We start from the raw sequence: 24,403 nt of genomic DNA, 5'->3' as shown, positions 1-24,403 counted from the left end.
CTTGGATCATTTGTCTGCAATTAATCACATTTAAGTCTATAACGTCATCAGAGATGTTGATCATTATTGTGATCCAAATCAAGAGAGGTTAGTGAAGTCTTGAGTGATATTAGGACTAGTATTATTCTTTTGACACATGCAAATGGTGTGAAAGTGAAACATAGAAAGAAAGTAAAGGAAATTGCTTTACAGAATTTGAAATATGAAAAAAAATTCCACCCTCGCAGAATTAATACATTTTTATGATCAATAGAAAATCTGATTTCAGTATCCCAGGCTTTCAATGATCTACTGTTTGACCTTGGAAATGTCAAATATTTTTCTACTGCCTCTGCCTCACAACTAGAAAATGAGGTTTAATATACTTTTGCATTCTCACAAATGTTAATTATTAACTTTCAAAATTAAAAAAAGTAAAATATGTAAACTTCTGAACTTTTAGTATGAATGTGCTACTGTATCTATAGTTGATCTTAAATACAAGGTTCTTTGACATTTGAGGGTTTATCTCAGAAAAGGCCTCTTCCTTTTTACTTTTTAATCAATTTTTCTTTTTGCATCCTTCCTGTTATTTTTTAATATTAGGTAAAAATATCGATTTAAAATGTTTATAGGGAAAGAATATTAGGGGAAAATTTTGCATTTATATGAAGAATTTTCTTTCTTGCATTTATAAATTATCTGTGCTACTCTCCTGCAATATTATTTGACTATTGAGAAGATAACTTTAGGGACTTTTGCATTTAATCTACAATATGTATATGCTGTAATTATTTTTTATATTCTTGAAATTGAGTAAAAACCTCTTGACCACCATTTCTGTGTTTTGAAAGTTGACGGATTGTGTTTGATACAGTTGGTGGAAGGGTGCTGAGCTCAAAGTCAGGAGATCTGGTTGGGGGTCTAGCTTTCATATGCTCCCTGCTTCTTTACGTCTTGGATAAAGCATTTAATCTCCCTGGCTCTGTGTTTACCGATCTGTAAAATCTATCAGTCAGACTAAAATCTTTTCCAGGCTTATGTTAATTCATGTATAAAAAGACATACTGCATGATCTCATTCTAAATTGTGGCCTTGTTTTCTTTGAAAGAAATTTACCAAAAATTTTTCTCACTTTGCTGTAGCCCTTAAATTTATTTCCACAACCCTGTTTGTTTTCATTTTTCCATAAACTGTTTTAAATAGACTCCTTTCTTTTCCCCTATTCGAGATCCATCTCTTCCCTTGGCTCCCACTTCTATCTTGCCTTCCTTTCTTTCCCTCTAGGACCTTACTCTTATCTTATCAAGGGAGCAGCTGTTTACTAAAAAAGACAAAACAAAATAAAACATGACAAAGGTCCCCTGCTCTGTATTGAGGAGTTCTATTCCCTGAGGGGGAATAGAATTGAGCAGTTAGGTCCATGGGCTCTAGAGCCAGACTGCCTGGGGGTGCATCTAGTCTCTGCCATGCAGCAGCTATATGATCTTTGACCTTAGGTGCCTACTCTGCAACATAGGAACAACCGTGTTACCAAACATTATTGTGATGACTGGATATCCCTGGTGGTTCAGACAGTAAAGAATATGCCTGCAATGTGGGAGACCAGGTTCGATCCCTGGGTTGGGAAGATCCCTTGGAGAAGGAAATGACTACCCACTCCAGTATTCTTGCTTTGAGAATTCCATGGACAGAGGAGCCTGGAGGGCTACTCCACGGGGTTGCAAACAGTCGGACACAACTGAGTGACTAACACACACATTGTGAGGATTAAATGAATCAAAATAGATGAAGCACCTAGGATAGAGCCTGGTTAGGAGAAATTGCTCCTTAAATGTTGCCAATTATTGCACCCAACCCTCATAAAGCGATAATCACTTCAGCACAGGGTGGAAGAGGGATGGGTAATACTGAGGCAGGGTGAGTAGAATGGTGTGTCCTAATAGTTCTTTTACAACTCTTTGTTCCCTACTTCCATCCTTCCAGGATGGAAATGTTAGGCAAAAGCGTGATGAAGAGGAAGACTGCCATGATTTGTGGGTGACGTACCTTTCATTTAATTAGCAGGAATGGCTACCTGTGGCAACATTTTCTTCAAGTAAATTATCTGTTTGAAATGTGATTTTTTTGTTTTCTGCCATAATTCAGAACTGGCATGCCATAATTATTATACTCTAAGACATCAAAGAAAAAAGCCCAGGAATTGTCCTTTGGGCAGGCCTATTTATATAATACTCTATTTGAGAAAAAGCACTGGAAAAAAAAAAAAAAAACTGTTCTTAGCAAAGAATGTTAATTGATGAAAACATTTCTTTGCTAACAATTTAAGAGAAGCAATCTGCTCTTAGCTCTTTCAAACCACAAAACACATTTAGCCATTCATGAACAAAAGCCAATTATTTATTTTCAATACTACCTTTAACAAGTCTTTGTTTTTGATAATGGGGTATTTTTTCCTATTCTCCATCAAAGCAAGTTTTTAATGTGTAACAGCTCTTTTAATAAGAAAAAAGCAGTCAGATCTAACAGCGAGATTTTAATTTGGTGCAAAGTATACTTTCCACCTCAATAGTTAACCCTATGAGTTTTTTTAAGGTGGTGCTTATTCATTTTGATTAAGAAGTCACATGTCTAATATTCTGTAACTCAAATGTAACAAATGTCATGTAAAAATAAAACCATAAGAAAAGATTTTGACTAGAAAGAACCCCAAATTCTATACTATTTAGAAAATTATATTGCACATGATTGGTGAACATGGGGGCGATTAAACCTGAATAAATCAACAAATATTTTACTCTTTCTCATACTCTTCTAGGATGGAAAGAAAACATGATAGTAAACAGTATTGACAAAAAGTTATACTTAGGACATATATTTTTTCAGATCATAGGTATTGTGTTTGAAGCTGAAAAAGAACTATATCAACAAAAGAAGGGATTAAAATTCCCAAGCCATAGAATGTCACATAGCAAAGAATTTGCCTTTTAATAAGACATCTTCAGAATATTTTCATTTTAAATACTAACATACAAGAAAAAGTCAGATATTGCATAATTATGTAAGAAATTGATATATTATTCAATAACAAAAAAACCCAAATCATCTGATTAAAAAATAGGCAGAGGAACTGAATAGACATTTTTCAAAGAAAGACATTCACATGGCCAACAGGTACAGGAAAAGATGATCAACATCACTAATCATGAGAAAAATGCACATCAAAAGTAGAATGAGCTATCACCTTACAACTGTTAGAATGGCCATCATCAAAAAGACAACAGCGAACAAGTGCTGGCGGGCTGCGGGGGAAAATAGGACTCTTGTACACTGTTGGTGGGGATGTAAATTGTGAAAAGCAGTATGGCGGTTCCTCAAGAAATTAAAAACAGAACTACCATATGATCGAGCAATTCCACTTCTAGGTATATATCTGAAGAAAATGAAATCACTATCTTGAAAAAATATCTGCTCTCCAATTTCATTGCAGCATTATTTACAATAGACAAGACATAGGGACAGCCTAAGTGTCTATCCTTCAATGAATGAGTAAAGAAGCTAAGGTATATGTATACAATAAGAAATATTATTCATCCATAAAAAAGAAGGAAATTTTGCTATTCAACAGATCTCTCAGGATATATAAGGCAACTAAATTTGAGCTTATTTTGCAACATTTTAATTAGATGCTTCTAATTTATTTTATATTTTTTGGTGTAATAGTTTAGAAATGTTATAGTTAATCTAATTAGTTCTGAGAATCTCTTAATTTTGCTTGTGTACTGTGCATTTATTTAAACTTTCATAGTTCAATTTGGTGAATTGACAGCTCTAGAAATGAAAATCTCATTTTTACAAAGACCCATAAAAGAGATGTTGAAAATTGCCCTAGTTTGTCCAGACTTGGGACTCACATCTAGATTATAATGATACTTCAGATTCTCTTTCAGGCTCTCTTTCCATGAAATCTTGGTCTGTCTGCCTTTATAGCATATAGGGGGTGATTTTCATTGTAAAGTGAGTGTGTTGGATTTATTTTTTAATAGACTATTAAACAGCCATCGGATAGAAACAACTCATATGAGCATCCTGGAATAAGTCTATAGTTGTTTTAATTTGCACAATAATAGCTAACACATATCATTTACTGTGTGCCTGACACAGTTGCAAGCACTTCATATATATTATTTCATTTAGTCTCTTTAAGAATGATATGAGGTAGGTATGCGCTTCATCCTACATGCGTGCTAAGTTGCTTCAGTCATGTTTGACTCTTTGCAAGCCCATGGACTGTAGCCCACCAGGCTCCTCTGTTCATGGGACTCTCCAGGCAAGAATACTAGAGTGGGTTGCCATGCCCTTCTCCAGGGGATCTTCATGACCCATGGATCAAACACTCATCTCCTGCGTTGGCAAGTGGGTTCTTTAACACTAGTGCTTCCTGGGAAGGTCAATTATCATCCAGTTTATAGTAAATTATGGCACAGATAGTCACTTAACTTGTCCAGAATTGCTCAGCTACCAAGCGTCAGAGCTGGGATTTTAACCTTGGTATCCTGCATCCAGAGTCTACACTTAAAAGCAATATATTCATGAAAGATTTAGAATTGAGTTTCTAACTTCCAAATTATCTAGTTTTCTGACGAATCTTTATCTTTTTTCCTGTTTCATATTTTCTCTTAATATTGAACATTAGGATGGAAATGTGGAGTGTTATTTTAAAATAAACTTTATTGACATATTTACATTAAAAAGTACCTATTTCAAGTATAGTGTGACAAGTTTTGACATATCAGTCACCTATCTAAGCATCAACACAATAATTTTCATCACTTCAACAATTTCCCTCACCACCCCTTCCCAGGCAACTATTGATCTGCTTTTTGTCATTTTAGATTAATTTCACATAAATGGAATCATACTGCATGTAGTCTTTCTGACTTCTTGCCTCAGCAGAGTGATTTGAGACAGCCATACTGTGTGTATCATTATTCATTCCTTTTTATTGAGTAGAATTTTTTGTTATATGTATATGCTACAATTTTTAGTCCACTTACCTGTTGATGGACATTTGAGTTGTTTCAGTTTTTGGTTATTATGAGTAAGCTGCAATGAACATTTGTGTACAAATCTTTATGTGTTTTGTTTCTCTTGGACTTGCTGGGCCCTATGGTAGTTTTATGTTTAGCTATCTAAGAAACTGCCAGTTTTTCAAAGTAGCTATTCTGTTTTATAGCCCTGAAAGCAATGCATGAAGTTCTAGTTGCTCTACAATCTTGCCAACACCTGGTATATGAATACAGTTGACCACTGAACAGCAAGTGTTTGAACTGCAAGGATCCATTTATAAGCAAATGTTTTTCAACTTATGTATCACAGTACTGTGCTACCTGCAGTTGCTTGAATCCACAGACGCAGGATCTTCCAGGGTCAACTCTAAGTTACATGCAGATTTTCAACTGCTGATTTCAGAGTTTTACATGCAGATTTCAACAGATAGTTGGTGCCCCTAACCCTTGGGTTGTTCAAGAGTCAACTGTATTTTGAAGTTTAGCCATTCTAATGTGTGTGTTGTAGTATTTTATTATGGTTTAAATTTGCATTTCCCTGATAACTAAAGATATTTAACTTTTTTTTCATGTGTTTATTGGACATGTCTATGTCTTTTGTAAAGCATCTGTTCAAATAATTTGTTAAACTTGTTTTTTAAAGTATGTTAATTTCCAAATATTGAGGGATTTTTCAGCTTTTATCTGATACTGATCTCTAATTTAATTCTATTCAAAATTTGATTCTGTTCGGAGAACACACTCTATAAAATCTTAAACTCTATTAAGTTTTTAGACTTGTTTTGAGACCCAGAATATGGTCTACCTTGGTTAATATTTCATTTGCACTTGTAGTGAATATACATGTTGCTGTTGTCAGAATGTTCTCCAGATGTTAATTAGGTCAAGTTGTTTGATAGTGTTATATACATATTTTATATTCTTACTGATTTTCTATCTACTTTCTATTAATTATTTGGAAAAGAGTCTTGAATTATCCAGCTATAACTGAGAGTTTATCTATTTATTCTTTCAGTTAAAAATTCCTTCTTTTGTTTCATGTACTATGCCATTCATTTACTGGATGTAAACATTTTAGACTTAATATCTCTTCTTGATGAATCAAACCCTTTATCATTATGAAAAGTCCCCCTAATCTCTGGTAATATATCTTATTCCAATATCTTCCTTCTCTGATTATTATTATATCACTCCAGATTTCTTATATTTACTTTTGCATGGATATATATTGTCCCATCCTTATACTTTTATCCTATGGTTGTCTATATTTTTAAAGTATATTTTGGGGATAGCATATAGTTGACTGCAGCCATGAAATTAAAAGATGCTTACTCCTTGGAAGGAAAGTTATGATCAACCTAGATAGCATAATCAAAAGCAGAGACATTACTTTGCCAACAAAGATTCGTCTAGTTAAGGCTATGGTTTTTCCTGTGGTCATGTATGGATGTGAGAGTTGGACTGTGAAGAAGGCTGAGCGCTGAAGAATTGTTGCTTTTGAACTGTGGTGTTGGAGAAGACTCTTGAGAGTCCCTTGGACTGCAAGGAGATCCAACCAGTCCATTCTGAAGGAGATCAGCCCTGGGATTTCTTTGGAAGGAATGATGCTAAAACTGAAACTCCAATACTTTGGCCACCTCATGCGAAGAGTTGACTCATTGGAAAAGACTCTGATGCTGGGGGAGATTGGGGACAGGAGGAGAAGGGGATGACAGAGGACGAGATGGCTGGATGGCATCACTGACTCGATGGACGTGAGTCTGGGTGAACTCCAGGAGTTGGTGATGGACAGGGAGGCCTGGCGTGCTGTGATTCATGGGGTTGCAAAGAGTCAGACACGACTGAGTGACTGATCTGATCTGATAGTTGGTCTTTTTAAAATAATCTCTACCAGTTTGATAATCTCTATCTTTTAATGGCAGTGTTTAGATCATTTACTTTTATTTTTATTTTTTGGCTGTGCTACACAGCATGTGAGATCTTAGTTCCCCAACTGGGGATCAAATCTGTGCTCTCTGCAGTGGAAGTGCAGAGTCTTAACCATTGTACCACCAGAGAAGTCCCCTAGGTCATTTATTTTAATATACTTATTAATATGATTGGATTTAAGCCTACCATCTTGCCATTTTTCTTTTGTTATAACATCCATTTTTTGTTTATTTTCTCTACTTTTTTTCTTTTCCTTTGGATTGAGTAGCTTTTAGTATTCTATTTTCATCTCTACCAAGAGATTATCGGTTTGATTTTTTAGTAGTACCTCTAGGATTTATATTTAACTCATCCTAGTCTAACTTTGGAGAAGGCAATGGCAACCCACTCCAGTACTCTTGCCTGGAAAACCCCATGGGTAGAGGAGCCTGGTAGGCTGCAGTCCATGGGGTCGTGAAGAGTTGGACACGACTGAATGACTTCCTTTCACTTTTCACTTTCATGCACTGGAGAAGGAAATGGCAACCCACTCCAGTATTCTTGCCTGGAGAATCCCAGGGACGGGGAAGCCTGGTGGGCTGCCCTCTGTGGGGTCGCACAGAGTCAGACACGACTGAAGCGACTTAGCAGCAGCAGCAGCAGCAGTCTAACTTTAAGAATATTTTAGTAGTTTACCCGTTATGTATAACCATTATCACACAATATTTTCATTTCCCACCTCCTATCGTTTTTCATGGTTATAATTTCTTTTTTATCCATTTATGATGTAAATACCACTACATATATTTTTCATCTGATATCATTTTTTTCCGCCTGGAGAACTTTATTTACCATTTCATGTGGTGCAGGTTCTCCTGGCAACAACATTTTTTCATTTTTATTTGTCTGAAAAATTCTTTGTTTTGCCTTTGTTGTTGAAAGCTATTTTCACTGAGTTTGTAGAATTCTACACTGACAGCCTTTAAAACTTTCTTTTAAATAATTTTATCTATTTGAGCACAAGCATGAGGTGAGACGTGCTGGGTTTTCATTGCTGTGCAGGCTTTTCCCTAGTCGTGCTGCGTGAGGGCTGCTCTCTAGTTGGGGTGTGTAGGCTTCTCGTTGCGGTGGCTTCTCTTGTGGAGTATGGGCCCTATGGCACTCAGGCTTCAGTAGTCACGATACATGGGCTCAGGAGTTGCGGCTCCCAGACTCTGGAGCACAGACTTAATAGTTGTGGCGCATGGGCTTGGTTGCTCCTCAGCGTGTGGGATCCTCCCAGATCAGGGACTGAACTCATGTCTCTTGCATTGGCAAGCAGACACTTTACCATTGAGCCACTAGGGAAGTCCCAACAACTTTTGTTTTCCATTTAGCACTGTACAGATCTTGTGTCATTTTCTCGTGACTTGTAGTTTCTGACAAATAGTCTGTGATCATTTTTATTTGTGTCTCTCCTCTTATGTTTGTATTTTCTTTTAAACCCTTGAGCCTATTTATAGCATTTATTAGAGGTTTTTTTTCAAGTTTTTTTTGTACTAATCCTATCATCTCTATCATTTCTGTATCTGTTTCTATTTATTGATTTTTATCCTGTTTATCAGTCAGTGTATTTCTGCTTCTTGGTATGTCTAGAGCTTTTTCAGCAGATAATGAACATTTAAATGTTACATTGTTGAACATCTTGATTTCTCTGTCTTAAAATTAGTGCTGGGTCTTGTTTGGTAGGCAGTTAAGACTGTGGATCAGACCAAGGCTTGTCTTAAGCTTTGGTAGGATGAGTGCTGAGTAGCCTTCACTGTAAACAAAAATTAGCCTTGTTACTGTGGTATAACCGCCTGGGGTCACTACTGAATGCCCAGGGTGATTAACAAGGACTTTTTACTCAAGCGGTAAGAAGTTGAACATCTCCCATCCCTCTGTGAACTGTAGTAACTGCTCATCTTACATTTTCCCATTCAATGTTTGCTTAGATTTTGACTGTTTTCTCCCCTATACACACCTCTTAGAATTCAGCAAAGACTCAAGAAGAACCATATTCAGATTTATGGAGCTGACTTTCTGCATAGCTCCCTTCTTTTATGGAACTCTATTCCTCAAGCTTCTGGATACCTTAGCTTCTCTGATGGCTGGTGTCTGACTTTCAAATTTACTAATGCTTGAGAACCATTCCTCCTATTACATGGTCTAGAATATACCTCCAGGCTGAAAGCCAGGGAAATCATGACACTCATTCAGCTTGTTTCTCTTTTCTCAGCGATCATGGACACTGTTCTCGAATGTGTTTCTATGTTTTCACATGGGTTTCATAAATTTTGTGCAGTTTTCTAGTTGTTTCAGTGGAAGGGTAAGCTTGGTCTCTGATACTCCATCATGATCAGAAGCAGAAGCCTAATTTGTTATTCTTAATTTTGCTGCTGCTGCTGCTAAGTCGCTTCAGTTGTATCTGACTCTGTGCGACCCCATAGACGGGAGCCCACTAGGCTTCTCTGTCCCTGGGATTCTCCAGGCAAGAATACTGGAGTAGATTGCCATTTCCTTCTCCAATGCATGAAAGTGAAAAATGAAAGTGAAGTCGCTCAGTCGTGTCCAACTCTTAGCGACCCCATGGATTGCAGCCTACCAAGCTCCTCCGTCCATGGGATTTTCCAGGCAAGAGTACTGGAGTGGGTTGCCATTATTACTACCTTAATCCCTCAGAAAAACCTTTCAACAGTTTGTATTTTTGTATATGTATGTGGTTATGCATTGGATATCCTTGACTCCTTCTTTATTAAAAGATTCTCTTCCACTGATTTCTTTAATAGATCCTGGTCTGACTTTCTTCCTTCTTCTATTGCCATTTCTTTTAATACTCATTTTCAGGTTCTTCATCTTATACTCGGGTATTCTAAATTTAGAATTTTTTTAAGCCTTAGTTTAGATCCCTTTTCCTTTTTATTTTGTCTTTCTGGAAAATCTCACCTATAATAGTAAAGGTCACCAATGACCTTCAACCCTCTATTTCCAGCCTACATCTCTCTTACATACTCTAGACCCTCCTACCTTCTTGGATATCTCTTAAGGCAACTCGAAGTCAAGTTAATAAAATTGTGATCTTCTCACCTGCCTGGATGCCAGCCTCAAGACCTGACCCTCTTCCTGTATCTCGTACTTCAGTGAATTATTTGTTGTTCAATCACTCAGTCATGTCTGACTCTTGGCGCCCCATGGACTGCAGCATGCCAGGCTTCTGTGTCCTTCACCATCTACTGGAGCTAGCTCAACCTCATGTCCATTGAGTCAGTGATACCATCCAACCATCTCGTTCTCTGTCGTCCCCTTCTCCTCCTGCCTTCAATCTTTCCCAGCATCAGGTCTTTTCTTATGAGGTAGCTCTTTGCATCATGTGCTGATTATTGGAACTTCAGCTTCAGCATCAGTCCTTCCAATGAATATTCAGGCTTGATTTCCTTTAGGATTGACTGTTTTGATCTCCTTGCAGTCCAAGGGATTCTCAAGAGTCTTCTTCAACACCACAGTTCAAAAACATCAATTCTTCAGCGTTCAGCCTTCTTTATGGTCCAACTCTCACATCCATACGTGGCTACTGGAAAAACCATAGCTTTGACTAGATGGACCTTTGTTGGCAAAGTAATGTCTCTGCTTTTTTAATATGCTGTCTAGGTTTGTTATAGCTTTTCTTCCAAGGAAAGTTTCTTCTGGTGAATTATAGCTTCACCCTATCCACTTGTGTAGGCTTCCTTAGTGGCTGTGGTAAAGAACCCACCTGCCAATACAGGAGATACAGGTTCAATCCCTGGGTCAGGAAGATCTCCTGGAGGACGGAATGGCAACCCACTCCAGTATTCCTGCCTGGGAAATCCCATGAACAGAGGAGCCTGGTGGGCTACAGTCCATAGGGTTGCAAAAGAGACAGATACAGCTTAATGTCTAAACAACAATAACATCCACTTGTGTTGGTCAAAAACCCGAGAGAGACTTGGACAGTTTCCTGTCCCTTATTTCTCTGCCATCCCTAACTATGCCTCTCTGTGTATTTTCTCCATCAACAAGCCCTGTAGGTTTCACCTCATAAAATTTTTGGACTCCCTCCATCCATCACTATTGCCACTGAATTAGCCCAAGCTAAATATCACCTCTCATCCAACCTACTAAAACAGTCCCTTACCTGTCATCTATGTATTCCTGTCTAATGATCTACCCCAATCTGTTCTCAACACCTCAGGTTAAAATAATCTCCCCAAATGCAGATCAAAGCATGCCACTGATTTCTCGAATCTCCTCAGTGAATTCTCATTGATTTTAAGGCAAAGGCTTTAATCCTAAACAAAGTCTAAAAGGCTCTACAAGTTTTGGCCCTTGACTACCACTCTTTTTCTGTCACCACAGTACCCTATGGTCTCCAGCCACATTGGCTTTCTTTCAGTCCTTGGGAGATGTCACCTTCCTTATTGCCATAAGATCTCAGCATTTGCAATTACCTCTGTTTGGGGTGTCTTTTCCTACTTTTGACTCATACCCTTCTCAAGTTTAATCCTTATTTATAGATTTCAGCTCATGTCACTTCTTCAAGACAGCCTTTCTCTTCCTTTAAACATGAACTTTGTGTATATTGGTATAAAACTAATAATGCCACAGCCACTTAATCCCCAGGGGAAATAAGCTTCATGTCTTCAGCATTAAGTACTACATAAATATTTGTTGAGTGAATGAATGAATGGGCCAGTGATTGGATTGCCTTTTTATTTTTATAGACTCATGAGCAAGATAGATCCTAAATAAATATTTATTGACCATCTTATGAATGCCTAATGTGCATCATTTCTTGTATTCTGCGTGATAGTTTATTTATAGCCTTTTAAAAATAAGTTCGGGGACTTCCCTGGTAGTGCAGTGGCTAAGACTCTACACTCCCAATGCAGGGGGCCCGGGTTTGACCCCTAATCAAGGAACTAGATATTCCACATGCCACAATTAAGAGTTCGCATGCCGCTACTAGAGATCCCATGTGACACAACTAACAGATCCCACCCACAGCAATGAAGATCCTATGTGCTGTGACTATAACCCAGCACAGCTAAACAAATAATTAAGTAACTTTGTATAATATCATATAAGAAACAAATCACCAGTCCAGGTTTGATGTGGGATACAGGATGCTTGGGGCTGGTGCTCTGGGATGGCCCAGAGGGATGGTATGGGGAGGGAGGTGGGAGGGGGGTTCAGGATTGAGAACACGTGTACACCTGTGGCGGATTCATGTTGTGTATGGCAAAACCAATACAATATTGTAAAGAAATTAGCCTCTAATTAAAATAAATAAATTTAAATTAAAAAAAAAAAAAAAAAGTAAAAATTAGTTCATATGACACTGAAAATAATGGCAAAGGGAGTTCCCTGGTGGCACAGTGGTTAGAATTCCAGGCTTTCACTGCTATGTCTTCTGGTTTGATCCCTGGTTGGGAAGCTGAGATCCTGCAAACTGCGTGGCAGGGCCGAAACGTAGCATAGAAGATATAATTTTGTGTTAACTTTCATTATGAATGCAGATTCTTTTTAAAAAATATTATGAGAAGATTTACCTCCTAGAGCTGTTTGCCTTTTTCTTTCTAGGGGAAAAGCCTACTTTCAAAATATTTCAGTCAGTTTTCAACCATACACATTTCATGTTTTACAAAGAAAGTGATCATATCAAGTTTCTCAAGAAAGAAATGGGCTTGTGGAGGTAATTCTGCCCTCTTTCCCCTCTCACACAGTACTCCTGAGCACCGTAGCCTTACTCTGCCAGTGCATTTTCTTTCTTTTTTTAATTTACTTATTTTAATTGGAGGCTAATTACTTTACAGTATTGTGGTGGTTTTTGCCATACGTTCACATGAATCAGCCATGGGTGTACATGTGTTCTCCATCCTGAACCCTCTCCCACCTCCCTCCCCATCCCATTCCTCAGGGTCATCCCAGTGCACCAGCCCTGAGCATCCTGTCTCATCCATTGAACCTGGACTGGCGATCTATTTCACGTATGATAATATACATGATTCAATGCTATTCTCTCAAATCATCCCACCCTCACATTCTCCCACAGAGTCCAAAAGTCTGTTCTTTACATCTGTGTCTCTTTTGCTGTCTCGCATATGAGGTCATTATTACCATCTTTCTAAATTCCATGTATATGTGTTAATATACTGTATTGGTGTTTTTCTTTCTGACTTACTTCAGTCTGTATAATAGGCTCCAGTTTCATCCACCTCGTTAGAACTGATTCAAATGCATTCTTTTTAATAGCTGAGTAATACTCCATTGTGTATATGTACCACAGCATTCTTATCCATTCGTCTGCCAATGGACATCTAGGTTGCTTCCATGTCCTGGCTATTGTAAACAGTGCTGCGATGAACACTGGGGAACATGTGTCTCTTTCAATTCTGGATTCTTCAATGTGTATACCAAGCAGTGGGATTGCTGGGTTGTATGGGAGTTCTATTTCCAGTTTTTTAAGCAATCTCCACACCGTTCTCCATAGTCTAACAGTACATTTTCATTGTCCAGCTGAGCTGTTGGTTATTATCACATGTGTGCTGAATCCCATGTTTAGTGCTTTAGAGTATCAAGAATTTTCAAAATAAGTATTAGTAATAATGAAAAACATGTATTACCATCCTGTCTTACAAATTAAAAATTGATGCCCAGAGAAATTAAAAGAATTGCTCAAAACCTTAGTTACTAGTGCCAGATACAGGATTTATGAAGTTCAAAAGTTGTATCCTCTCTGCTACAACTCCGAAGTCTACTGTGGGAAATTGAGAGTTAACTTCAAAATTGTCTGCATCTTGGACTTTATGGCATCAAATTCTGTTAAAGAATTGTGTTGTTTTTTTTAAAAAAATGTTTCTTTAAACTTCTATGACTCATTCTTAATGTAACCTTTCTACAGTAATTAAATTTTCATTGAGCTATTTCATGACTTTATTATTAGGCCTTGTGATTTTTAATTCTTTGGAAATCAATAGAATTATTTTGATACTTGCTTGTTTCCAAATATTAAAAGCTAAGTAATTTAAGCCTTTTCACTTAGTCAGTTAAAACATGATCTTGGTATTGATTAGCATATAACTCTATTGACCTTCCATAGAAAAACACAGCCCAAAGCGAAAACTAATGCTTCCTCTGGCTTAGTTTGGGTTATTATCTTCTCAAATTGTAAAAAGCAACATACAGTATCAAGTTTATGTTCTGCTTCTATGTAACCCTTCTAAAAGTTAAAATGTTTTCTCTTATAGTGCATCTATTCATTTACTAACTCATTTGTTCATGTAGAAAGCAGTTATTGAGTGCTTCCGCCATGCCGGGCATCATTCCAATTATACACAAGACAGACGAAATGCTTGTCCCAAAGATTTTTCTATTTTAGTTAGGACAATCAAACAATGAAATGATGATAATTACTGGTGGGCAAATAAATGTACAGGGTGTTCTGATAAAGAGGGTTGGAGATGGTGGGGGCAGGGGCTTTAATTTGAGCAGAATGATCACATAAGGTCTTTTGGTGGAGGTGACATTTGAATCAAGACCTCAACTGTAAGGAGTGGGTCATTTGAGATCTACAAGAACTACTTTCCAAACAGATGGACCAGACATAGAGGAAGGAATGGGAGGTACCAGGACTAGACAAATATTGCTGGAACATAGTGAGTAAATCTGGAAAAAGAGGCAGGGGTCAGATCTTGAGGATTTCAAATAAAGTTATCATCAGTTTTTTCTGAAATAACATTATTGATATTATTACAATTGCCTTAGAATTAACTGTATCATCCTGGCACTATTTATTACTTATGCCACAGAGAGGAATGTATATTATCACAAAATTTTAAGAATTTAAAGGTTCCTTAAAAGATACCTAATCTAACTCCTTCATCTCAGAGATAATGCATTTTTAGCCCAGAAAAATAAAGTGGCTTATAGTAAGTAACTCAGCAAGACTGGTCAGGCTAGGATTTTAGTTCAAGCTTCAGTATTGTAGAGCCCAATGTTCTTTCCAGAAAACAGTTTTTAACAAAACATTAACTTTAAAAAAAAATTATGGCATTTGTGTGGCTCTCCTGTTTTCTATTAAAGCTTTTAAAGATAAGTTACCATAATTTATTACTACCAGTATTTAGGTACAAGTAATTGATTTAAATTCGGATTGTGTGTGTGTGTGTGTGTGTGTGTATATATATATATATATATATATATATATATATTAATCATTGGTCAAATTCTTTTATCTATAAAAGCAGAATAATATAGATGTTAACTTAGTGTCTTTTCATTTTACTTTCATTGTACCATCTGAACAGGTTCTTAACCTGGTGTTCTTATACTCCTCCATCCATGGGATTTTCCAGGCAAGAGTACTGGAGTGGGGTGCCATTGCCTTCTCTGTCTTACACTCCAAGGGGTCTACAAATAGGCTTTGAGTTTCTTTCAGCTAACCCTCTGAAAGGTGCACAACACTTTACATGCTTGTGAATATCATTTTGGGTCCTTCAGGAAATAGACATCAAGACAGTATCAGACAAGCTCAACTATGAGGAAACTCCTATGGAAGATAAAGGAGAAGGGAGCAGGAATAGGTAGCAATGAGCCCACAGTGCAGGTCTGACACCTGTGAAGGGAGAACAAGAAGGAAGGATTGGGTAGAAAGTCTCGAACTGTAGTACAGCTTCAAGAAAGGCTCAGCCAGGCTGATGAGAAGTCCCTAAGGACAAGTTGCTTGTTGGAAGCATCCCAGGTCAGGCAGAAAGGCACTGGCACTAGTTTGACTGCCATCCTCAGTTATTGGTTCCACGCCACCTCAGGGGAAGTGAGGTTTTGTTGTGACTACTGTCATAGATCCAGGGGTGCAGTAGATGGGGCTGTCCAAAAACTCTTCTGGCAGGAGTTCTCTATATAGGATAGAGAAGGATATATGAGCAGTGCACTTACAGGGCTATCACGCTATACTTATGTGCATTCCTCTGGGAAAAGTAGCTGTGACTTTTGTCTTATTTGCAACATGTTTGGGTCCCCCAAAATGTTCAGGACCATTGACAGGTCTGACACAGAAGTGGTTATGTTGTAGGCCTCAGAAACCAAAGTATTAATACCAATTTTCCTGCCAGAGGCCAATAAATAAAGAGTCATTCACCAAACTATTGAAAATTGTGCCACTGTTTCCATTATTTCTTCATAAGTAGCAGAGACATGCATATTTCTCATATGTATCACAGTGAAAACAAGCAGTGTCAGAATGCTGATGACAGGGATATATGGTAGGTGTGTATGCACTTATTTTTCCTTGTGCTATGTGCTAAGTCACTTCAGTCACGTCAGACTCTGCAACCCTATAGACCATAGCCTGCCAGGTTCCTCTGTCCATGGGATTCTCCAGGCAAGAATACTAGAGTGGGTTGCCATTTCCTACTCCAGGGGATCTTCCCAACCCAGGGATTGAACCCACATCTCCTGTGTCTCCTGCATTGCAACCGGATTCTTTACTCGCTGAGCCATTGGAGAAGCCATTATTTTTCCTCAGAAAGCACCAAAAATTCAGAGCATGGATGGTGGAGACAGATTTCCTGGGTTCATACAGTTATTCTGCCACTGATTAGCTGCTTGAACATAGGTAAATTGTTTTACCTCTCTGTGCCTTAGATTTCTCATTTCTAACATGGATAGAATAATAATAGTGCCTGAATCCTTGGACTGTGGGGAGAATTCAGTGAGATGACCTCCAGAAAGTTCCTCACACAGTGCCTGACACATAATATCCCTGTGGTGACAGGCTTTTGCTGGCTGAGCACTGTAGCCATTGAAAATGTGAACGTTGGGCGTGAACGATGGGAAGGACCCTTTGAAGAGTCAACTGTTCTAACACATTTGAAAATTATTCAGTGAAAAAGAAGTGTCTCTGGGTTGGTAGTATTTGAGGAGATATTGATGTTTTCCTTTGTGCTTGTTTGTTTTTTTAATTGAAAAAAATGATTTTGCATTACAGTTCAATTTTATCTCCAATTCTTTGACACATCTACTTTTTAAAAATGTTATTACTGAAGTATAGTTGAACACATCCAGGGCTTCCCTGGTGGTTCAGATGGTAAAGAATCTGCTTGCAATGCAGGAAACCAAGGTTTGATCCCTGGATCAGGAAGATGTTATGGAGAAGGGAATGGCTACCCATTCCAGTATTCTTGCCTGGTGAATCCCATGGACAGAGGAGCCTGGTGGGCTGTAGTCCACGGGGTCGTAAAAAGTAGGACATGACTTAGCTACTAACAGTAACTGAACACATCTGTTTTTTTAAAACAAATTAGAACTCTAAAGGTGATTTTCATTATTTCTGGTCTAAACATTTTCAGTAAAGCAGATATGATAAAGGGTCAAATGAGCATTTAAAAATTTAAATAAACATTCACAAATTATTTAGTCACTGGCAAACTAGTGCAAGGACCAAATCTGGCTGGCAGACTATTCATATAAATAAAGCTTTATTGTAACCATGTTTTTTAGATTAAATATTGTCTATGGCAGCTTTAGGGCTTCTCTGATCACTCAGTGGTCAAGAATCCGCCTGCCAATGCAGGAGACATGGGTTTGATCCCTGGATCGGGAAGATCCCCTGGAGAAGGAAATGGCAACCCACTCCAGTATTCTTGCCTGGGAAATCCCATGCACAGAGGAACCTGGCAGGTTACGATCCATGGGGTCACAAAAGAGTCAGACTGGACTGAGTAACTAAAACAACAGCAAACAATGGCAACTTCAATGCTGCAATAGCATTGGATAGTTATAAACAGGTTCTACAGTCTGCAAGGCATAAAGTATTTATTATCTGATTTCTTACAGGAGAGCTTGTCAACCCTGGATTTAGTTAACCCCAGATTTTAAAAATCAGGAGGAAATTTTTTAAAAAATCTGAAACAGGATGTCTTCTTTAAGGTAGGAATTGTGCCTTCACTCATCATTTTATCCTTAGTTCCTAGCCTAGAGCCGGGCTTATAGAAGATATTAAACAAGTATCTGTGGAATTGAATTGATTACATTAATTTTAAAAATTAAATACTTAAAATTAAAAAGAAGTTTCCTCCTGTTATGTTGTTATTAAGGTTGGCACTGTAGAGTAAACTAGCAGAACTAGCCCATTAGAATGACCATTATAAATAATCTCCCTGGGTGATTTGTAATACATTAGAAAAAACATTCCTTTTGTGAAAAAAACTATTAGTTTAATGGAATCATATGTTTGAGAAAGAATACTTGACCCCCTGCTGCTTCTTTTAATGTTTTGCCTTTTATGCTAAGATTCCTTGAGTAATTTCTTAATACTTTAGGCATGATCATCAAATTCCAAGACTCATGAACATGAAGTTCTCCACGTATTTTCAGTAAGTGTATTGTAGTATCTGGTTTGGAAAAATTGAGTAGAAAAACCTTTGTACCTATCCGGTTACAGATGTATTACAAAATTAATTTTAATATTTGTTGCATTTCTATAAAGATCAAAGTGCTCTAAACTATTGTAATTATTCATCATTTGTATTCAAAATTTTGCAAAGAAAGGAATCTAATTTTAGAAATGATACTTTTAAAAAATTAGTGTATGGACTTCTGGCTTTCCTTCTTTGAGTCCATTCATTTTTCTGTGTTGGAACAAATATTAAGTTTGGAAATTTTTTCACAAAATGCCTCTTATTGATAAGAATCACCTGTGATACTTGTTTCAAAAAAGTTCCAAGGGGAAAGTTGAATAGCTAGAACACAGAGGATTGTAGGGGCAGTGAAACTATTCTGTTTGATACTATGGTGGATACATGTCATTATACATTTGTCCAGATCCATAGAATGTTCAACACCAAGAGTCAACCTTAATGTAACTATGGACTTTGGGTAATAATGGTATGTCAAACGTAGCTTCATCAGTCATAATGAATGTACCATTCTGGTGGGGAATGTTGATAACAGCTATACATGTGTGGCACAGGGAATATATGGGAAATCTTTGTGCTTTTCTCCAAAGCTTGCTATGAACCTAATGCTGCTCTGAAAAAGTAAAATCTTAAACAAAAATGAATAAAATTCCTAAACCTCCTAAATTTCCATTCAGTATTTGTGGGATGGGGTCCAGTCCACAATGATATATCACTTTTAAATATAAATACTCCAAGTGATTCACATCATCAGAGAAGTTTTAGGAAATGCTACTATAAAGAATACCTTCACATTTAAAAAATCATATATGAAGTGATTTACTAAGCTTGAAAAACTTACATGGTCCTATTGATATACTCCTACCATTGATGTGAGAATGTCATATTGAGTGAAGTAAGTCAGAGAAGGAGAAACATCATATGACATCTCTTATATGTGGAATCTAAAAAGAAATGATACAAATGAACTTATTTATAAAATAGAAACAAATTCACAGACTTAGAAAACAAGCTTAGGGTTGCTCGAGGGGAAAGATGGGGGGAGGGGATAGTTAGGGAGTTTGAGATCTACATGTATACACTGCTATATTGAAAATGGATAATCAGCAAGGACCTACTATACAGCACTGGGAACTTTACTCAATATTATTTATGAACTAGCCTGGATGGGAGGGAAGTCTGGGGGAGAAGGGACACATGGATATTTATGGTTGAATCCCATTGCTCTCCACCTGAAACTATCACAACATTGTTAATTGGCTATACTCCAATATAAAAAGAAAAGTTTAAAAAAAAGAATGCCTCCACATTTAAAAAAATCATACATGAAGCAATTTGAGTAAGCTCGAAAAACTTACCTGATCCTATTAATATACTCCCACCAATGATGAGGCCATTTCAATATTTATACATAGAATTTAATATTTGTACTTTAAAATACTAAATATTAAAAAAATTTATCAATTACTTATAGTGAGTTTCTTTTGATATTTCAGTCACTGACCCTCCTTCAATATTTTAAGCATATTTGGGTCAGAGATTTCCCCTGAGAAGTTGATAAAATCTGTGTAATCTCTCCCCAGGAAAGTTAGCACAAAATATTTTTGCATATAATCACAAGGTTTCTACTTATCCTGACATATAATAATGGACTATGACTATGGACCAGTTTAAGAAATATTCTTCAGTTGGAGCCCCTTTGTTTTTAATTTTGCTCTATATGTAAATGTGTTTACCCTTTGTTTGTTTGTTTGTTTTTCCCATCAGGTGCTATAAATTTAATAATTGTGTCAGTATCCTGACTGTATGTATCTCTCTTTCCAGTTAAATAGGACATATATCATCATTGTACTTCTTTTGCTTAATATGTCCTTTAAAAAGTAAAAATTTCACATATTTTGATACAGCTATGGATTTGGGGGATGCCATTTATGGAAAGAGCAGGAAGTTGACAATTTGTCAGTAGACTAATAGAGGGACAGTTGCATTGAGACTGGGTGACCCCAGGTAGAGTGTGAGGGAAGGAAGAAGGTGCCTGGGGAAGGAGCTGAAGTACCAGAAGCCAGCAATGAAAAACAGAGGGCAGACCAGAGTCCAAGGGGTGAATTCAGAGGAAGCTGGCAACGAAAGCCCTTGATTCCTCCCTGGTTTTAGAAATGGGAATTCAATGAAGGATGCAAACAGCTTGGGTGGCAGATGGCTTCAGAAAGAACTGTTTCAACCCAAATTTGAGCCATGTATCGAAAACTCAGGCAGAAAGAATCTTGTTTTCTTCAAGGTTTTAGGAATGAGGTCAGTGGGAGAGACAAAGAGAAATGTTGAGTGGGGCAGAGAGGGAAGAGGTAAGGAGAGAGAAATGAGACAGATTAGAGACAGAAAGAGAGAAGTTCGGCAAAGAAACCACACTTGTATTAATGTAGACAAAACTGGGCTCATTGATTATGCTGGAAATGTCATCTGCCTACCTGGCTGTAATGTCAACAGCATGTACTTCGAAATGATTTCCTGAAAGTGTATATTTGTAGTGTTCCATGCCTCACTGTGAGGGGAAGAGTATCGGAAAATGCAAGAGGGCCAGTCTCTTACCTGTATGCCAAACTGGATGCAGGGCTCACGCTAGCCCTTAGAACGCATGTGTGAATGAGAAACAGGCAGACACAGTCCCACACCAGGATGTGTGGCTTACTCAGCAGCACGGTTGAGATTTCAGCCCCGTTTCTCTCCACTGCCAGACCTGTTTGTTCAGGAAACTCCCTGCCCAAAGCTTTGAGTTCGCCCTGTTACAAAAAATTGAATTTCTGCTTAGGCTTAAGCAGTAGAACAAATGAGAGCCCTTGGATCTGTATAAAGACAGTGTAGGTCTCTTACAAGTCAGAGCTTCTACTGTAAATATTGTAAATTTTTTTTTAGGATTCAAATTATCCAAGTAAGTATGAATCTGGGCAGTAAGGTCATAGAACAGTCAGGTTTAGGGGAGATGTACCTTGAAGTCAAGGAGGAAGAAGACACTGGTCCATCTACATCACAGAGAACCACCCTGGCAGTTAGTCAAGATGCAGATGTTTCAGATTGTTCTCACATCCACAAACTAGTTATAATTTTCATATTTTCACAAATAACTACAGAAATAGTTTCAGAAGTTACCATGTTCATATTGTTACTGCCTTTTTTGTAATTTCTTGTTAATCTTTTCTGTTTTTTTCCTGTTTCTTAATGAAAATAAAGAAAACACAAGTATGCATTTTTGTTTTTCTCGTTTTCCTTAAAAAACAGGAAAAACATTTAAATTCTCCCCCTTGTGCCCCGTTGTGTCTTTCTACTGACTCATTTGTCAGTTGGTAACTTACCTCTTCTTTGCAAAAAGTTTCAATGAACTAATCTACATACATATTCACAAGGGCTCCATAATGTTATCAAAATTAGCAAAATGTATACACTACTATTAATATATATAAAATGGATAACCAAGTATCTACTGCATAGCACAGGAAACTCTGCTCAATATTTTGTAATAGTTATAACGGGAAATAATCTGAAAAAGAATATATATATATATGTTACAAGATGATTTAAAATAAACATTCATTGGTTTCCCTCTTACAAATGTCAGGGTGGAATTGGCTAATTTTCTGGAAGCACAATGCTTGTGTTAAGGATTTCGGATAGGAAGGCTGAGCCACTCTAGTGACTGGAATATTCTGGAGTACTGTCCAGGTTACTGCCTTCCTGGTTTGATGATTTAGATAATTGCTGCGCTATTTCTTTTAAAAATTTTAAACTGGTTTAATTTCTAGCACAAAAGCTGTGCTGAAAACACCACATGGAAAAGTGTATATAGATCTAGGAAATGGTTAAGGATATTTCATGATAAATGCAAAGTTTAAAAACTCAATTTCAAAGTCTTATGTAAATTGATGTTGCAAAGGAGTGTGATCTGTTTAAATTTAGAATGCTGAAACAGTTTGGGTATTAACAGTTGTTTTTGGTGTGATCCAATCTTCAACCAACTGATATTTTCAGTCAGCTTGAGTTCTTCCTCATTGCTAATATTGCTGTTGAGGGGTAGCTTGGCATCCTCATTTGCTTATACAGTTTGTACTTCATGTTGCTGCTGCTGCTAAGTTGCTTCAGTCATGTCCAACTCTGTGTGACCCCATAGACAGCAGCCCACCAGGCTCCCGCATCTCTGGGATTCTCCAGCAAGAATACTGGAGTGGGTTGCCATTTCCTTCTCCAATGCATGAAAGTGAAACGTGAAAGTGAAGTTGCTCAGTTGTGTCTGACTCTTAGCGACCCCATGGATTGCAGCCCACCAGGCTCCTTCCTCCATGGGATTTTCCAGGCAAGAGTACTGGAGTGGGGTGCCATTGTTGCTTATCACTAAAACCTCACTCCTAGTCCCCAGTATTCTATGCAACTAGACTGTGCTCCATAGACAATGATTAGATTGACCTTCCATCACTACCGTCATATTGCTAATAGAGCGCCCTTTCAACCTCAAAGTATCTTAGATTAGATAAGAAATCATGTGGTCCCTCTAAGATTTCTCAGTGATAATAATGGCTAACTTTTGGGGACATTTGCTCTCCACCAGGCACTATGCTAAACTCTTTGCATATATGATTTCATTTATAACTGAAAGTGAAAGTCATTCCATCGTGTCCAACTCTTTGCGACCCTATGGACCAAACAGTCCATGGAATTCTCCAGGCTAATATATTGGAGTGGGTAGCCTTTCCCATCTCCAGGGGATCTTCGCAAAACAGGAATCGAACCCAGGTCTTCTGCATTGCAAGTGGATTCTTTACCAGCTGAGCCACAAGGGAAGCCCATTTACAACTTCATTTATAACTGAATATAGCCTCATTTCCATTCAGCGACTAGTGTTATATTACAAGAGACAATGGAAGCTAAGAGGTTAAGTAATTTACTCATGTCATACAACTAGTAACGGAAGAAATGGACTTGAATTTGGGCCTGTTTAATCCACACAATGACTGTTTGTTACTGAAACTGTGATATTAGGACCAGTTTGTGGCTACCAGCGCCCAAGTTAGTTTGGCAGCAGCATAAGGAGCTGTGGACCACTGAGTGTCTTTTGATGGCCTTAAATTTATTCAGCCCATTCATCTGATAAATAACTTAATTCTTTTTAATAAATGACAAAGCAAACAAAGAATTTTTTTTATTGAGCCAGGACTGATAATCTTGACAGTGTTATGTTACAATGGCGTTTTAAATTTTGTGCTAGCTACCATTTTAATTGTTCAGTTTGATGGGTGCATTAGGGACAGTGGTTCACTGTTTCACTTTGGAAAAGCTGCTCTCTGTCAGGTTTGTGAACAGCTTTATTGTTTCATTCACATAAAGGTCAGTAGCTCTAAAAATACAGACTTTAGTGGGTGATATAATAGATATTTTATATGTGTTGCAGGTGCTTTCTCCCATTGATTGAAATGAGTACTTTAGTACCTTCTGGAGAGAAGATGTACGTGTGTGTGTGTGTGTGTATGTGTGTGAGTGTGTGCATGTCTTGTTTGAAAGCCCAGTCTCAGAAACTTATACACTAGATTTTTCAAATCTTTCTTAAGAAATATCAACATCCCTTGTGAATGAATCTCTTACAAATCATTGGGTTTGATAGGCATTTTTGTCTGTGTAACTTCGAAACACAGACTCTCAGTCAGAAAAACAGAAGAAAGATTTGTGGTGGGTTTTGTTTGATTTAAAAAATTGAATCAATTGATTGTTTAGTTTGGCAACCTTACAGGTAACTTCAGCTTCAGCATCTTTAAACCTATCTCAGCTTTTTCCTGGGCAAAGAGACTATTTCTTTCCTTTTATTTCTTTTCTTAGCTTGATGAAGTGTTAAGATTTGTGCATTTCGAAACAGGCCATTTAAAAATGAAGAAGCCACATTGTTGAGTTCACTGGACTGGGAGCCTTAGAGACATGTTCTATTCTCAGCTCTGGAAAAATCTCTTAAAGCAGAATCAC

At 37.5% G+C, this 24,403-nt stretch overlaps 1 protein-coding gene across 17 annotated transcripts in view; it reads left to right on the top strand.

Annotated features, from left to right (window-relative positions):
* Positions 1-24,403, top strand: part of CCDC148 (coiled-coil domain containing 148) — a 297,116-nt gene that overhangs the window by 14,747 nt on the left and 257,966 nt on the right. Inside the window, exon 2 of one of the 17 annotated variants that reach the window (XM_086354460.1) lies at positions 17,826-17,918. The exons of the other annotated variants lie outside the window; for them this stretch is intronic. The gene's annotated coding sequence lies outside the window, so the exon portion shown is untranslated. The remainder of the gene's footprint in view (positions 1-17,825; positions 17,919-24,403) is intronic. 17 annotated transcript variants of the gene reach the window in all.

The sequence above is a fragment of the Bos grunniens genome, chromosome 2, assembly GCF_055505025.1.
Source record: "Bos grunniens cultivar Pamir isolate PY7600 chromosome 2, Bosgru_T2T1.0, whole genome shotgun sequence".
In the NCBI taxonomy this organism is placed as follows: domain Eukaryota; kingdom Metazoa; phylum Chordata; class Mammalia; order Artiodactyla; family Bovidae; genus Bos; species Bos grunniens.
Note: the sequence above shows the minus strand (reverse complement) of the source record. Positions and strands in the feature narration are given on the sequence as shown.